Source organism: Triturus cristatus, chromosome 2_1, assembly GCF_964204655.1.
Source record: "Triturus cristatus chromosome 2_1, aTriCri1.1, whole genome shotgun sequence".
NCBI classification, from domain to species: Eukaryota; Metazoa; Chordata; class Amphibia; order Caudata; family Salamandridae; genus Triturus; species Triturus cristatus.
Genome location: NC_140581.1, coordinates 75531472 through 75546774, shown reverse-complemented (window position 1 = coordinate 75546774; position 15303 = coordinate 75531472).

Below are 15303 nucleotides of genomic sequence, written 5' to 3'. Positions count from 1 at the left end.
TAAGCTCTCAGATCCGGGATCGAGGGGGAATTTAAGTTTTTAGATATAGCCAATCCAAAACAGGTTGTCTGAAAAACAGTAGAATTTAAAAACAACATGTGGTTTGGGATCAGGCAGGCACGATGTAAAGCTTCTGTACCTTGTACCTGCCAAGATTTAGTACCCCAAACTGACTTGAGATCAATAGCCTGTTTCCAAACGTCATACCCACCAATTGCCAAATCATCCATGAAGGACTTAGAAAACAACAATTTAGTGTGGGTCAAACGCACCCTTGAAACAGGGTCTTTGTTAAGCTTAAAATAAAAAGAAGCATTATTAGTCACACTAAAATCTGAAAAATATGAAAACTTTGCGATCAATGTTTTTGAACTTCCAATTTTCGGGGCAGGGCAATGTTCCCACTGTGTGAAGTTAACCAAACTACGAAATGTGTTTGCCCTATGGAGAAAATGTGTGCCATAATGTTGATAACAAAATTGCTCTGCATAGTTCTCATTATTCAAATACAAATCCTCAGCATCAAAAGCGGCATAGTATTTTAAATCAGAAAACAGTGTCTCTATAGTTTTAACATCCCAATCATCAGATCGAATGTCCTGCTTCACCACATCACCCATAGAGACACGATATACAGATGGCACATTAATCACTTCCGTGGGGCCATGAATTTGAAATTTAACTGCATCCCATGCTATTCCATCACGAACAGGCCAGGCGGTGATATTAACAAAGGTCAGGTCCCTCTTCATGATGTGCGACGATGAATGTGGGGCCAGAGTTCCATTAATTAATCTAATTGTAGAACGTTCATTCAGGTAGTGTCCATTTATCAACCTAAAAAATACCACCACAAAACCAATGGACATGAACAAAAAAATACAAATTAGCACCAGCCAGATGTAAATCCAGGGGGGAACCAAAAATTGTCTCTTGAACCAGGCAAAAAATTTAGAAAATTTGGAAGGGGCAGTGGAAGTCAATGATTCAGTTCCAAAGGAAAAATTAGACTGGACAATGTCAGTTGAATGCAAAAGGGGCAATGGGACATCAGTAGGATATGAATATTCAGCATCATCAGGTAAAGCACCATCCGCAGGTGAAACAGCAGAATCAGAAAGTACTTGCATTTCAATGGCAACCTCAGGCACGATGTCAGATGGTGGAACCACAACAGAACTGCGCATCATCGAAGGGCAAGAAACTGAAGGTGTCAGACTATGGAGTATCGGCCACCCTGTGTAGCTTGACATTGTCAACTGAAATGTACCTGTTGTCTCTGTGACCAGGAAGTGGAGGCAAAACAATTGTGCGGGTACCCTCAACTCCAAGCACCGGCACTGGTGCACGATAAGAGGGTCCAAACTCCTTTTTCTTCTCCACCTTCTCACGGACCAGATCACCAACTCGGGGTAGCCAGCCGACTACCGGAATCTGCAATCCAGCCTCGGTCGCAGAAGATACGTGCTCTTTTGCTAGAGTGTCTCTTGTTTCTTGAAGATTCTGTAAAACAGTACAGTGGTCATCTAAGTCAAAAGGCGCGGCAGCCGCCGCCATGTCGAGACCCTCAAGGTCAGGAACAAACATTCGAACTCCGAAGAGCATCATGTACGGGGTCCTCCCACCCAGAGACCTTCTAGGGAGATTATTAAGTGCACGTTGGACGTCATACAAATGGGCTAGCCAGTTCTTGCCAGTACCTAACACCCGGGCCGTCAATGATTGCTTTAGGTCACGGTTCATTCGTTCCACAACACTATTGCCCTCAGGCCGATATGGAGACGAAAATTTGACTTGGACCCCCAAACTTTTCATGGCTTCTTTGTAAGCCTTAGAGGCAAACGCAGGGCCCTGATCAGAGTGAAGGGTGCCACATGCAAAACTCCCTATAAAGACACGCAATGCTTTGATGACAGTCCTAGCGTCAGCACTCCTTTGTGGCCATACCCAAAGAAAACGTGTGCACGAATCTACTGCAACCAAGATATACTTGTACGCAGTGTCTGAGGAAAAAGGACCGCAGTGATCTAAATAAACACACGCCAGTGGTTGATTAGATATATGCAGCTGCGTTTGTGGTGGCCGCGCCACCGTAGATGGCTTTATTTGCTGGCAAATTCCACAATTGAGGACATAAGTCCGTGTATGTTTGTACAAACCGTACCACCAATAACGCTGTTGCAACAGTGACACAGTTGCGGACACTCCGGCGTGCGCTGACGCAACACCCTCATGCGCAGCCTGTACCAAAGCTGGCCTGCAGTCCGAATTGGGAATAACCCTATCCCCAACCTCATTAATCCTCACCAACGGGACGTTATCAGGACTTAAGTGATAATGGTATCTAGAAGGGAAACCTCTAGGGAAGTTTGTCCCAGTCTCTGTTGCAGCAATAGCTGCCAAGATGTCATCATCGATCTTTGTTTTGGATCTTGTAACTGCTGCTACTAAGTATGTTGCCACTGCTGTTTTAGCCGCCTCGTCAGCCAAACTGTTACCGACAGCATGGACACCAACTCGTTGGTGACCAAGAGTGTGAATAACACTCACAAGGGGTAGACTGCCTTTTAGTTCAGCCACCCTAGCCCAAAGCGTTTTATGATTCACTGTGCTACCTTTTGAATCACGAAAACCATTCGTGATCCAAAACATCAGATTGTCGTTGTAAGATTGAACACAATAGTAAGAATCACTCACTATAAGAGTAGTGACTTTATAATCAGCAAACTCCAGTGCAAGCACCAGAGCTCTAAGCTCCGCCAATTGTGCGGTACAATAACCCAAGGTCTGCGTATGCACCGCATCCTGAACGAATTCTCCATTCACGAAAGTACCAACCACAATTGCGCAAGCCGCTGAATAAGCGTGCCTCGATCCAGTTGCGGGTTGCGCAGACCCGTCAGTGTAAATGACACAATGGAAGTCCTACAACGGGCGCAATGTAAGCGAAGCCGGATGAACTAATTCATACTCCAAACTCTCCTGAGTCTGAAGTCCTGCGTCAAAAATGTATTCGACATCAGGTGAGGCTAAGGAGGTTGCCCATTGTATCCACCGTGGATGCAAAGCTTTAGAATTCGGCACACTTGCTTTAGTGACTGCCTCTAGGGCAGGGAATGGTGTTACCACCATCATGCGTTTCCCCTGTGATAGCGCTCGTTCTTTCAGGATTGCCATCTGAACAGCTGTCAAAACCTTTTCGACAGTGGAGAAACGCATTTCAGCCGAAGTATATAAATGAGATTTGTAAGCAATGGGGACTGTGTCGCCTTCATTGTAAGTTAAGTACGTGAACCCCTCAGCACCCGGCACAATTCTAATTACCAGGTTTTTGTGGTTATCACGAGTTTGTAAATATATCGCAGTAAGAAGGTCAGACTGCAAAGAGTGTAATGCAGCCGAATGTTCTGGCAGCCAGCAAGATTTGGTAAAAGTAGGTTGTACCAAGGCATATAATGGCTTGATACGCTGGGCATATTCAGGAATGTAGGTACGACCGAAATTCAGAAAGCCCAGCAATGATTGAAGTTGTTTCAGTGTCGTAGGGATACGAAGGCGTGCGCATTTCTCAAGGAACTGCGGAGCCAAGCCTCGGCCCTCATTGTTGAGTTCGTACCCCAAGAATAAAACAGTGTACTCGGCAATGTGGGACTTCTTAAAGTTAAACTTGTAACCAAAGTCCGCAAACATACAAATTATGTTGTCCACGCGAGCAAGGTGAGGAAGCAACTCGTCGTCAGTTAAGTAGATGTCATCAACGTACGAGTATGCCTCCGGGTCTACCATCTCTAAGAGAGAGACCACACGGGCAGCAAAGACCCCAGGACTATTTTTATAGCCCATTGGAAGCCTTTTGAACACTTTTTGTTTACCACCCGAAGTAAAAGCGGTCCACTCATAACTATGAGGGGATATGTTATGGCAATAAAAACCATTGGACAAGTCAAGTGTGGTTTTGAACCTTTTTCTCACAAGACTATCAACGAGAGCTGAACTATGGGTATTTTGCACCGCACAATTCCGGCAGTGCGAGTTTAAGTGCCGGTAATCCAAAACTAGGCGGTACGATCCGTCAGGCTTCGTTACAGTGAATAAAGGATTATTCATGGATGACACACATGTTTCAATTACACCCTGATATTCCAATTGTTCAAGGATAGCCGCGACATGAGACCTAGCCTCACGTCGCATAGGGTATTGGGGTTGTGGCTGGGGGTCGGACCGCAATGGAAAATCGTGGAGAGTAGAACTTTTATCCCACCCCACCTGATTACGATACAACGCAGGTGCAAGCACCCGCGCCCACTCCTCGGCTAACTTCTCAGACTCCTCCTTGGGCACTACGTGTCCAAAAGAAGGAAGAATGACTTCTTCCCCCCTTGGAGCGTTTAGAACGAAAGCCGGGGGCCAATCTTTCTCCGCCAATAGGTGGTCGTTAGATTATCCCAAAATACCGCGTTAATGTTTCGTTGTATGTCACCCTCAATATTGAGGACTACGTCAAATAATCTCTCAGGGGGGGCTACGCGAGTATCAGCAGTTTCTACTGTTACATAGATTTTAGTTGCTGTCGCCTCCAGAAATGGACGCAGTGCTCCCCGCACTACTGTAACTTCCGCCGCGCTGTCTAGCAGCGTCAAAGCCCATTTCATGTTCAGAAGCTGTGTCCGCACCATCTGAGGCATACTTCGCTGAGATAGCAGCAACTTTCTTTTTCTGAAACGGAGGACGCGGATGTGCAGAAGCCTCCTGCTTGCCTTTTACGTCCGCTTGTCTGGGTTGCTCACGCCCTTGAGCACTCCGACCTCTCCCACGGTCTCCGCCACCAAAGTGTGAAGCCGCTGATTCCTGTGAAGAACGAGGAGAGCGCTGGTCAGGAACCTGAAACCTATCAGGTGACTTAATACGAGAACGATCACGCAAATCATAAGTTCGTTCAACATATGTCTGAACCGGGGAAGCTGGACGGGTCTCCTGTTTCTGTTGCTGTTTATCTTGTTTTTTGGCTCTCCAATTTTGTTTTGGAAAGTTAGGTTTATCGTCTTTTGTAGACGAACTCACTTTAGTGTGCTGTACTACATCAGGAATTTTGATGACGAGTTTCACGCCCAGGGCACTACGTCCAACCATCCTATAGGCTTTTGCAATAACTTTTGCAAACTCCCTCGGCTTATCATCATCCGCAATAAGTGCCATCATGTTTCCCACTTGAAACTGCATGGCATCTCCTTTGAGATTTCCCATAATCATGGAACATACTACATCGAAGCTGTCGATAAGCCGCATTCCCAATTCAATAGCTGCTTCCGCACCATGGTCGTCCTGGACTTTCTTGATAACGGAAGGTAGTACCGACATAGACGTAGTACCGAAGCACTTCGAATAGGTCGCGGCAAAGACCTTGCCCCAATTGTCACAATCGACAATGTCTGGGACTAGTTCTTTTGGCAAAGTAATAGTGAGAATCCTGTGTTTATCCACCGGACTAGTGTTAGGAAACACGGCTTCTAGTTGATCGAATTTCTCTGCAAGCCAATAAGGATACTCATCCTTATTCTGGGGGCGCTTGTCAACAACCGCGTTTACCATTACAGGACTGATCACAACCGCATGATGATGATCAGCCCCGTGTCCCGCAACTGCAGGTGCCCCCACCTGTACAGTGCGCGACACATACTGCACTAACGCCCTATGGACCGTAATCAGGGTAGTGTGTAGTATACGTAAGCTATCCACTCCTACCGTCAGGTAGCGTGGATGAGGTGTATGTCCGGCCAGCACCGGCCAAGTAGCTCCTTCAATAGACAAAGGACCCAGTCTCGCCGGGGTGACCGTGTGGGGGAGGGCGCCATTAAACCAAATAGTGTGTTGCCAGGTAGAGATAGGAATTTCCAGAGCCATATATGGCGTATACCTTAGAGGCACCGGTGTAGCAGTGTATTTGTGGAATGTTTTATCGACATCTTCCACAGCCTCAAAGGTAACCCAAGAGTAAAACAACTCATAAGGGTAAGTAGCACTTGCACTTACGACAAATACCACTGCCATCCCGTCATCAGGCACCCCATACGTCCTTAAATGAGCACGCAGAGACACCCTACTGTGAGCGGGAATATCTACCGCCATAAGGACTCAGAAAAAAAAGATACAACGAGATCTTTAGTAGCACTTGGGCTTATATTATTTTAACCTTTTTTATTATCAAGCTTGAAAGAACCTATAGCCTAAAACCTAGGTAGGCTAAGCCGTCACTCCTGTTATCCGGAAACCAGAGTGAGGGCGTTGTGGACTAATAAAAAGCACTACTAAGGCATCTCAGATATTAAGACCAAACGTTAGGTGCGCCATGTTGTAGGGATTCTGCGTATGCTCAGAACTATGCGCAGGAAACCAGAACCTTAGAGAATTGTGGTGTACCAGAAACTCCCCTCAGAACTAAGAACCCCTTATCCGACTAGCTTAGTGTCACATTCGTTATCCGAGATTTAGCTCGGCGGTCCCAATGTATAGACAACCCAGAACAAGCGACTTAGTTATTCTCAGGAATGGTGGGAACCCGAAATACCCGTTTGCACATATATATCAGTCCACAACAGAATAACTAAGACACAGTAAAGTTTAAAGAATTTATTCATAAAACTCGAGTCCTGTTATAAAGTACTTTGGCTAACATAAGTAGACAAATGGTTAAGATCATTACCATTAACATTGTTACAATACCATAGAATACAAAAGGAGCAATCATATTAATAATGACTGTGGAAAATAACCACCCTCCTTTCTCTAGTTACTAATAAAATATTATTAGACTATTAGAAGGTCTCATAGGCTTGCATAGGGGACCCTATACCGTATAGATCAGCTCAGGTGTGTCACATCACAGGATCAGCTCAGTGTTCTCTGCAACAGCTCTTCTATCGAATGCCCTAACAATATGCTGCGCTGTGTTATTAAAGCCCTCGACTTTCTGGTATTTGCAGCTGCGTGCATGTTGTGACTAAACAGTGGTACGATCACCCTGAACATAATCAGCCGGCACCGTCTAGTGTCCTAGAACAGTTCTTTACTCGATGTACAGACCAAGGGCACTAGCAACTGTTAAGGATGTATTAATAACATTCACTTGAGACAAGAGCGAGTCTGCATTTCTCAAAGTAATAACATGTAACAACAGTGTCGGGTGCAAAGGCAGCGAAAGCAACAAGAGGGTTTTCCAACAGCTAACGTGATTAAGCTAACTTAGCACTGTAAATAGGGAGTGGCCTAAAACCACGTGACAGTGCCTCTTGAAATTGAACAGCAACAAAACACAAATTAAACACAAATCTCAATTCAGCCTAATACCGGTATCTATGTGAATATGTCTCGCAACGAGTCACCTGCCACTTCTACACAACGTGCTGAGCTGCCAAAGATAGATCGAACAGCATTTGGCTACTTCATCTATTTTGATACCTTTTCTCTGGATCTGAGTGAACCTGAGTCACCGCCAGCTTCTGTGTCACTCAAAGAAAAAATATATGATATCTACCTTTGGCTGAAAGAGTATTACTTTGTTTCTCCCTGGCTACAGCTCTGGATTGAAATTGATCTACTTTTCCTAGTCCTTTGGATAGGTGTAGTGACTGGCTTTTTCCTGCTCCGGAATTGACACTATCTCCAAGAACACCTCACAGTACCATATTTGAAGCTGGTCCTGAAACCACATACATCATCTCATCGTGAACAAAGGGAACTGTCCTTTGTGAACATAACAGCACTTTCCGTTCCTGAAGGAAAAGTTTGAGATAGGGTTTCCTATGATGTATTTGGTCCCACTGAACTTTTGAAAATACAACATTTGATCAAAATTTCTTTGAATGATATCATCACCTCCAGTACTGTCTCTGATGATTGGGATTTTAAAACTGTAAATTCTATGCTGAATTTTCCACTAACAAATTGCATGATGATACAACTGATTTTGACACCATGTATTGTTACCAACACTATGGTCATAATTTCTTGTACAAAACAAGTATGCCATGTGATGTTTCACTTTTCATCAATGGGAAAAATGCTCAACACCACCAAAAGGTAGTTCACAAACGATTGCATGGAGGTTTGCTTATTTTTATGGGTTTAACATTTCAGACCCAACATCTTATTATTAAAAGGTTGAGCCTACACCAGCAAAGAAAAATATGCTCTCCAACACAAAACCGATATATTCTGCTTCCTTTATTTCCAAGCTGTCTTTACAGGGTTTTGACTATTGGAAGGACACCATAGACACAAAATCTGTCTGTGGAAATAAAGATTGGCAAGTTCAGGGAAATGAGGCCTTATTTAGAGCGTGCCTCACATGAATGAAATGAATAAAAATAACATTATAAAGCGCACTAATACCCAAGGGTGTCGTAGCACTAAAGAAAAAGAGCAAGATGAAAGAAAGAGAGGGCAGAAAAATAGAACACGATAAAGTCGGTAGTACCAAGCCTGGTACATATGGCAGCCTATTCTACTACAGCCAAGTTTTCAGCTGCTTCCTAAATTGCTTCCGGGATGCTTGCCCTCGCAGTATGAGAGGGAGTAGGTTCCACCATTTGCCTGCACATATGGAGAAAGCACTACTCCATCTAGCTTTGCTAACTCTGAAAGTGTTAACAAAGCATAAAGAGCTGGATCTAAGATTTCTACTTGGCATATAACAGGAGAAACGCTCTTGTAGGTACTTTAGGCCAGTCAGATAAAGTGCCTTGTGAACCATGCACATGGCCTTGAAGATAATCCTTTTCCACACTGGGAGCCAGTGAAGATTTTATAGTGACTCAGACACAGAGCTAAATTTAGGAATTTTTAAAAGTACTCTCGCTGCTGAATTTTGAAGATCCTGCAGCTTCTGCAAAACACACTTCTGATCACCCAGATACAAGGCATTAATTAATCCAGCTTAGAGAAAATAAGAGCTGATATAACTGTCTTCTGAAGGTCATGGGGATAAATGGGAAGATTTTTTGTAGAATCTTCAGCACCAAAAAAAACAGACAAGGAAATAGACACGATAAAGTCGGTAGGACCAAGCCTGGTACATATGGCAGCCTATTCTACTACAGCCAAGTTTTCAGCTGCTTCCTAAATTGCTTCAGGGATGCTTGCCCTCATAGTATGAGAGGGAGTAGGTTCCACCATTTGCCTGCACATATGGAGAAAGCACTAGTCCATCTAGCTTTGCTAACTCTGAAAGTGTTAACAAAGTATAAAGAGCTGGATCTAAGGTTTCTACTTGGCATATAACAGGAGAAACGCTCTTGTAGGTACTTTGGGTCAGTCAGATAAGGTGCCTTGTGAACCATGCACATGGCCTTGAAGATAATCCTTTTCCACACTGGGAGCCAGTGAAGATTTTATAGTGACTCAGACACAGAGCTAAATTTAGGAATTTTTAAAAGTACTCTCGCTGCTGTATTTTGAAGATCCTGCAGCTTCTGCAAAACACACTTCTGATCACCCAGATACAAGGCATTATAGTAATCCAGCTTAGAGAAAATAAGAGCGGATATAACTGTCTTCTGAAGGTCATGGGGATAAATGGGAAGATTTTTTGTAAAATCTTCAGCACCAAAAAAAACAGACAAGGTAATAGAATGTATTTGTTTGGAAAAAGATAGCTCAGTGTCAAATATGACTCTTAAATTTTGAACTTTTTGGACAGGAGTAGGTAACGTGCCTTGGCTAAGTGGCCACCATGAGCCGTTCCAGAAAGAGGTTTCCTTTCCAAAAAGCAGCACTTCCATTTTGTCTGTATTCAATTTCAGACAATTATTCTGTATCCATGATGCCACTTGGGACAATCAGTTGTTGAAATTTCTAGCCTCTTTGTCAACGTCCGATGAGATGGAAACCGATATCTGTGTATCATTGTCGTAGGAGAACACAGCTAGTCCTTGACTTTTAATGAGCTTAATAAGGGTGCTAACATATACATTAAACAGTGTGGGACCGAGTCAGGACCAATGAGGAACACCACAGGGCAAAGAGAAGGCCATTGAACTCACTTCCCCCATCTTCACTTGTTGCTGCCTATTGCTCAAGAATGAGCTTAACATAGTCAAAGCTGAGTTTCTAAACCCAAGCTGATGGAGCTGTTTTACGAGGAGTGAATGGTGGCCAGTGTCAAAAGCGGCAGAGATCTAATAAGATCAGTGCTGCTTTTCCACCCTTGTCAACTACCATTCTAACTTTCTCCGAGGCTGCTACCAGGGCCAACTCCATACAGTAGTTTGCTCTAAAGCCATACTGTGAGGGGTCGAGCAAAGAGTTAGCATTGAGAAATGCTAGGACATGCTCATTCAATGTGTTCTCAAGAATTTTAGCTGGGAAAGGAAGACGAGATTTAGGCCTATAGCTTCCCGTCTTCATTGGGTCCATGGAAGGTTTCTTTATCAGTGTTAGAATGGAGGCTTTTTTTCATATATCTGAAAACTGCCCTGAGATCAGTATCTCATTAAAAATTTCCATAAGCGGGCCAGTAACCACCTTAGCAATTTGTTTGAGAACGAGTGGTGGACAGTGATCTGATGGAGCCCCGGATTTGATGATATCAATGATCTTAATGATTTTCTCCTTAGTAAAAGTGGAAATACCATTAAATTGAGGAGGTTCTGGAGAGGTAACAATATCTTGCAGGTCAGACTCCTTCATGTGCGTTGAAGAATCATCTACGCCAAATGAGTTAAGAGAAGGCAAAAATCATGATAGATAGAGTTGACTTTAGACTGGAAAAAGATTGCCAGCTTATTGCAAAATGCCTCATCTGGACTACCAGAGCACCCAGTTTTTGGTTTAGACAGGGAATTAATAGTTTTAAAAAGTTCTCTGCTTGAATTTTTTGCTGTACTTATGCTTTCGCTGTACTTATGCTTTCTGAAAATAATTTAATGTTAGCAGTTTTTATTAGACCTTTGTATTGCCTCAGCAGTTCTTAATATTTAACCCTCTTGTTTATACAATATTCTTTTCTCCATTGGTGCTCTTGCATCCGGCATTTCTCTTGAAAGACTTTGAGCTCCAATGAAAACCTTGGAGCAGACGGGTACTTTCTAAAGCTTTTCACTGTCTTTTCTGACACCAATTTTACTTCAACTGAGTTTAGCCACTGAGTATAATAAGTTGCTGCTGCATTATATGTGTTGCCATAAAAGACCGGATAGGTATTGGAGAGTATGTCCCTCATTTCTTCAACATTCAGCTTTTTCCAAGGCCTATAGTTTACGCTTCTAAGTTTGTTGCTATCTGTAGCATTATGAGAGCAGAAGCCAAAAAATGGCCTTATGATCCGACCATACTACTGGCAGAACCTTCTAAATTCCTAACTCCGTATTATTAGTGAATATAGTGTCCAGAGTATTGTTGGAACGGTGGGTTGACTAAGTTATCATCTGATTTAAATCAAAACTCTAAAGAATATCAACTAAACTGTTTGTGTCTGTATTATTCTGCAACTTCAGTTGTAAATTATTTTAGCCTACCAGCTTAAAACTGGGGTAATTTAAACAGGATTCCATAAAATCCTGTATTCCATGAATAAAACCCGCCTTTGGGCCTGGCGGTGATAAATCAATAGGCCATAGAAGGTAACTTTGTTATCTAGTTTTAAGGCAAAGCCAAGCGCCTCATAATCCAGATGGAGTATTGGCTGAAAATTAGCCTTTATTGAATTGCGAAACAAAATATCAACCCCAGCCCCTTACTTGCCTATTCTGTCCAGGCGCACAATGTTATATCCAGTGGGATTTGCAATATTCAGGTCAGAGTCGGAGGAGTTGTCAGCCCAAGTTTCAGTAAGAAAAACTATATCTGGATTGTATTGCTTCATAAAATCAGCAAACTCATATTTGTTTTTTATCAAAGATCTTGTGATAAGAAGCACGCAAAAGACCTTCCTCCTTGACTCCTGCTTCTCCACTTTTCCTATCTGATCTTCTCTAGATTTCCTAGGACCCAGTTGCTCTCTAAAGGTCTCTTTGAGATCAAATTTTGCAGTTTTGACACTTAATAGATTTTGACTCGGGGATAGAAAGAGAGGACGACAAAGGGGTAACTTAATCTTTTTCTGATTTATTAAAAGCTCATCCCTCCTTTATTTAATCCATTGAGCAGGGGTTCTGGCACCTGGCACCACCAGGCACGAAAGGGCATAGATGCATCTGACCACTGCCTCCCCACAGTATTCTAATAAACAACTAGATTGCTAACATTCTATATTTCTTACAAATTTGTGGCACACCTGGCGTCATTTTGATGTAATCAAAACTGTAATACCTAAAGCATTTCTTTTAGAAATTATAATAGGAGAGGATCTTATTCCCATAGAAATTATGGTTAGTGCTCTAAAAAACACACTGCCTCTAAGATAAGCCTGACTGCTCGTTCCAAGCTGCCAAAGAGGTCCGCTGGGGTTATTTTAGAAGTGTATCCCCCTTATCCTGACTAGGAAGAAGGGTCCTTACTTGGACAAAGGTACCTACCTCTGCAAGCTAGAGAGACCCATTTCTAACACTGCCCAAAAGGAGAAACTGTAATTTTACCAGCTTACTCCAACCTCTTTCCAGAATCACTAAAACATTCATACAAGCAGGAGTGGGAGGTAGCACTAGCTCCTGCATTATACCGCAACCATGTAGGGTGGAATCCTGAGTCAAATTACCATGAAATCCCAGTAAAAACTACCCCAACTCTACAGAGGGAGTACCCAATAAAACATGACACGTTAGGGAGCGCCCGATTCACAGAACTGACTCAAGACAAAATCCTAAACTTACTACCGTTTTGTATTCACAGAAAGCACTTACTCATTTTGGTAATCACAGAAGTTAGGAGTCCTAACTTTAGGACTCCTAAATGCCTTCTGTGAATACCAAAAGTCTTAAAGTTAGGATTTTTCTCAGTTTAGGAGTAGTAAAGTTAGGACTCCTAACTTTAGGACTCCTAAATGCCTTTTGTGAATACCCAAAGTCTTAAAATTAGGATTTTTTTCAGTTTAGGAGTAGTAAAGTTAGAACTCCTAACTTCTGTGAATACCGAAATGAGTAAGTGTCTTCTGTGAATACCAAAATGAGTAAGTGCCTTCTGTGAATACCAAAGTGGTAGTAAGTTTAGGATTTTGTCTTAAGTTAGTTCTGTGAATCGGGCCCAGAGATCTTAGATCAACTTGAATATCAAGATGTGATTGAAAATTGCACCTCTTCCATGAATAATTCTTTGTTTCCAGTAATGCAACCCGACAATTCATACCGTCTAGTTTTAGACTACAGGCATTTAAACACATGCACAAAAACATTTGCAGTACAGAATGCACACAGTACCGCACTCATGAATGACATCGTGCGAAAGAAATACAAAACAAAAGTAGACATCTCAAATGGATTCTTTTGCCAAAATATAGCACCTGAAAGCAGACATTTGACAGAATTTTTGGCCTTAGGTTGTCAGCGTCAATTCTATAGCCTGCCACAAGGGTATAGGAATAGCCCCGGGTTGTTCTCAGAGAGAGTACCAGAGTTACTTCAAAATTTTGATGAGAAGGCATTGTCCTCTGTTGATGATATTTATCTGACGGACGATGAATTATTGGATCATTTGAACAGGGTGAACAACATCATTATGGGATTCGCTTATGAGGGCTACAAATTTAATTTTAGAAAATAAAAAAATGCCCACCTCAATGTCCTATTTTTGGGATATGATCTATCATGTGAAGGAAAAAGCCTAGCAGCTAATTTTTTTAGAAAAATGTGTGTTACTCCAACCTCCAAAGACTCTGAAAAATCTACAGTCCATTTTAGGATTCCTACATTTTGGCAGAACATACGTTTTGGATTACGCAGAAAAATTAAAACCTTTCATCAACTTAATTACACCTGATTTCTCAGTTTGACTTTGGACACAGGAACACATGGAAATACTACTTTCCCTACAAGCTGACATGATAGCTTCCACACATTTACACACATGTGTAAATACCACAAATTTGATGATTCGTGTAACAGCGGCTCAATTGGGGTACACTTACCTCACCTGTCGTAAGGGTTTAGGGGTTGCCAGCGAACATTGCTGAGTTAGCATTAGTTTTTGCTCTGCATCACCGCCATCTTGCCGCTTATGCACACGACACTACAAGCCTTGGTTCCCGTAAACACCTCTGCTCGTGCTGCTTCACATGGGAACTGTCTGCCTTTCACTATTTTGGTTGTGCTCTGTGTTCTCGTCTGTACATCGTGTTCAAGGCCAGAAAACAACTTCACTGGTTAATCGGCTTTGGTCCATCCCACACACACATAGACATAATATGAAACACAGTTGCGCTACTGACTTTTTCGGTGTTTTTAATATTGCACGGGATGCACGTTAACATCACTTGGAGAAGACCTTTCCGAAGGAAGAGCTGTGCTTGTCCGGAGAGGTAAGTCCTAGCATCTAAGATTTGAGGAAGGGGGTTCCGCTGTCCGAGCTCAGAGGTCTTCCACTGATATAATAAACATAGCTTGTAGAACGGGGAGGGCCGTAAAGCACTATAAGGCTTCATCCACTGTCATTATAATATGTTGTCCCCGTTCATTTTTTATGGACTGCATTACAGAGCATGTTAGTTGAAACAAACATTTTAAACTATACAGTGTCTCTGGTTACTCACATTGTGAACAGGTATGATTATCTAAGTGAAAGAGTGTCTTTTTCCCACAAATTCTGAGAGGCCCTGAGTCACATGTTCTAGGATATCCAATCATTGGTAGCTCCGCTGTAATACGGAGAATTAATTGGATACTATAGCTAGCAGGATAGGGGTTCTGCTCCCTGAGGCATGTTTTTGGTACACCACAATACACCAAAGTCCTGGTTTCCTGTGCACAGTTCTGTGTATGTGCAGAATCCCTTCAATGAAGGCAAAACTGTACCAATCGCATACAAATCTCATTTGCACACAAACGTTGAAATATTTTTTGCATCAACTGAAAAAATACTGACAGCAATATAGACGGCTGTAGTGAGAGAAAGGGCACTACCTTAGGGGACACAAATAATTGTTGTGACTCCAATTCCAACCTTAGAGGTTGCTACAAAAGCTAGCATTCCAAATGCAAAAGCACTGCATCCACGATGGATACAGTGGGCTAATTATCTCACTGCAACAGATGTAGACTACAAGTTTGACTCTACATTGAAAACACAATCATTCCTGCAGTATGAACAAGAATATCCTCTTCCAAATGAAATAACACCTTTAGATCAGTGTGCCTACATAAACTACACTGACGGATCTGC